General features: G+C 27.1%; 1 long non-coding RNA gene across 3 annotated transcripts in view; it reads left to right on the top strand.

Moving 5' to 3' along the window:
- LOC108735051 overlaps positions 1-3,034 on the top strand; it is a 7,076-nt gene that overhangs the window by 549 nt on the left and 3,493 nt on the right. The window contains exons 2-3 of one of the 3 annotated variants that reach the window (XR_003232081.1): positions 1,937-2,055; positions 2,457-2,670. This is a non-coding gene — a long non-coding RNA (uncharacterized LOC108735051). The other 2 variants (XR_003232080.1, XR_003232082.1) reach the window with 2 other exon arrangements.

Genomic DNA, 3,034 nt, shown 5'->3' with positions numbered 1-3,034 from the left:
TTATTAATGTATTTTTCATTATTTCAATTCCTCAAAATACTTTTTCGATTATTTGCGAGTGTTTCTGTTTACAAATAATTGAAAGAACATATGAAAATCAGTCTTTTATGGGTATTTTTGACTATTAAAGTTAAAGATTTTGTTTTGCAATAATGAACAAAGTTGATTTGCTCGTATATGTATATCATTTAATTTTAGATTTTATTCCTATTTAAATTTTTACCTATACCTAAATAAAACGCTCGAATTGCAAATTTTTACAATATGTATATTTACAACTCACGATAATTGTTTGAAAAAGTTACTGTGTAGCGAAACAGTTGTCGTGGGTTATAAGTATGTACATATATTGTGAAAATTTACACTTTGAAGTTTTATTTATGTGTAATAAATTAAAACCAAATAAATGCCGATTCCATCATGTACTTGAATTTTTTGCCTGGTACGAACTGGCACTATTCTGTTTTCTTGTTACACAAGCTTTTAATTCTACTGAGAGAAGTTTTTTTAACTACTCCATATATTACCTATATTTATACAATTATATCTTATTAGATTTGTGCATAATATATTACTAATTTAATATTAAAAGATAACTTTCCATGTGTAACCCATAAATAGTTGTTTTTGAAATAGTTTGAGTTTACAGATACTTAATAAAAATATTCATTCCTAAACTAATTCAATATACATACAGCGTGTCTACTTAAGTTGACAACATATTTGAAACATTTTTATTATTAATCTTACTAAAAAGTTACTCTTTATAAAAAGTCCTGCATGGTCTAAAACACTCAAATATTCATTATCTCTCACATTTGAAATTATTTTAGTTTTGTTTTTCAAACTAAAAATCATAATTTCAGCAATTAATAGATACGGTTGCATACTTGTAACTACTTATTAATTCTCAAAAACTTTTCTTCTTTTTCAAAAATAATGGTACTTTACTGTTACACAAACTTCATGTTAATGCCAAAATTTGTATATGACTGACAAAATAATTAAGTCTGACCATGTCATTATGTATTTTAGACTCTTTATAAAGAGTAACTTTATTTCGTAAGATGAATAATAAAAAAAGTTTCTCGTATAATGCCAACTTAAGTAGACACACTGTATATGCTCATAAAGGGATAAACTGGCTGACTTATATGTTTATCAACGTATAGCCCAAACTCTTGCGTGTGGAGACTTGAAATTTTGCAGATACGTTTCTTGTACAACGTTAGGTCAACATTAATTATAGGAAAGGATTTTGTACCCTAAAGGGCTGAAAAAGGGATGCAATGTTTGATGTATTGATCAAGGCGCAGCTCAAACCGCTGACTCAGGATGCTTGAAATTTGCACAAAGGTTCCTTTTACAACGATATGTACTTATCATCCACTATTAAACGACTTTTCAAAATTCCAGACCCTAAAGAGGTGAAGCGGTGGTTAAAAGTTTAATATCAGCTCATACTCTAATTGCTTGCTTACTCTCTAAAAGGTAGTCCTAAATTTCAAGCTCTAAAGGTATGAATGATGCGTAACTTTTCAAAATTAAAATTCCTAAAGTTGTAAAAAGGAGATTTGCGATAAAATAGAATTCCACGTGGACGAAGTCGCGGGTAACAACTACTTAAAATATGTATATAAAGAAATACTGGATTACTTTTCATATTTTCACATATTGCAGTTACTGAATATTTTTTTAGGTAAAGGTACCCAATGATTAACTTTCAGTAATATGGTTTCTGTAGCTTAATTTTAATTCATAATAAATTTCCTGATTTGTTGTAAAATTTGAAACTAGAATTTCATTTATTTTTTGTTAGTAGGAATATTATTCATTAAAATTTGAACTTATGATAAAGTAAGAGTTAGGTAGTAAAATTTATTGGAAAACTATTGCTGAGATCATTGAGAAAAAACTTCTTCATTAAACCCCGTAGGTATTTAGCATATCCTTTCACTTTGTACCCCTTCTCTGGCGGCACAACCGCAGGGTCCATTCTCCGTCTTCGCCATGTTCGGCACGTTTTCGCTCAATCTGTTGAAGTTGAAGTTAATAGTAAGTCCTGTAAGTAGTTGGTCCTGTTAATAAATATTAAATCCTGTAATATCATAAGGTTCTAAAAAACTAGGCACGATACGTTTAATAAAAATTGTGATATAGGTATTGTACTATTCAAGTAAATTTTTGTTTCCTTTTTTTATTTACGAAATTATTTTTTGCAAGTTAGTAAACAGATAAATGTAATTTTGCAAATGAAGAAAAATATAACGTCATTTCTTTTAATCAGAATTTAATTCATTTTAATGAATCATCTTTAAATGTAACTTATTATAACTCATTGTTTTTTTAAAAATGTTCTCTTTGCAATAATAATTTTTTCAGTATTTTAATATATAATTTGTGATTTAATTTGTTATGTATAATTTTTCCTTTCGTTAATTATATTTATTCTATAGTTCAGAAAAGATGATGGAATAGTTGAAACTGTTACAATTTTATCGATCGTTTAGCATGGTCGAGACAGAGGTCAAAAGGGACAATGGCACAGCTAGGAGCAAAAAACGTCACGCATACAGAGATACAAGCTTTTACACAGCGATAAGAAGTTATATATTTCAGTTTCTTATTGAAATAACAAGAATATTGAATTGAGAGAAGATAATTTTAAAGGTATATGGGTTACATTTATGATACTTATTAAATAAATGATTGGATGGTATTTAAAATATTTTGTACTAATAAATTTATGAAGTTTGTTAACTACTAATTACTTCTGTAATTAATTTAAAAACACTTGCTAAATTGCATTTAAATTAACCTATTCTACAAAAATTTCTGTTGGTACCTACATTTCAGCTCCAATAATTTTTTTTTTATTATCAAATTGCAATTAAATCAATTTAGTTCATAAAATTTCCTGTACAGTTTGTTTTCTTATTTTTTTTTTATTTTTAAAACTTTATATGTAATTAAGTTTGTTTGACCATCAACTGCATTTATTTTAATAATTAGATTGTATCGTGGAAATATAACC

The sequence above is a fragment of the Agrilus planipennis genome, unplaced genomic scaffold, assembly GCF_000699045.2.
Source record: "Agrilus planipennis isolate EAB-ADULT unplaced genomic scaffold, Apla_2.0 scaffold20, whole genome shotgun sequence".
In the NCBI taxonomy this organism is placed as follows: Eukaryota; Metazoa; Arthropoda; class Insecta; order Coleoptera; family Buprestidae; genus Agrilus; species Agrilus planipennis.
The sequence above is the reverse complement of the archived record's forward strand: the minus strand, read 5'-3'. Positions and strand labels throughout refer to the sequence as shown.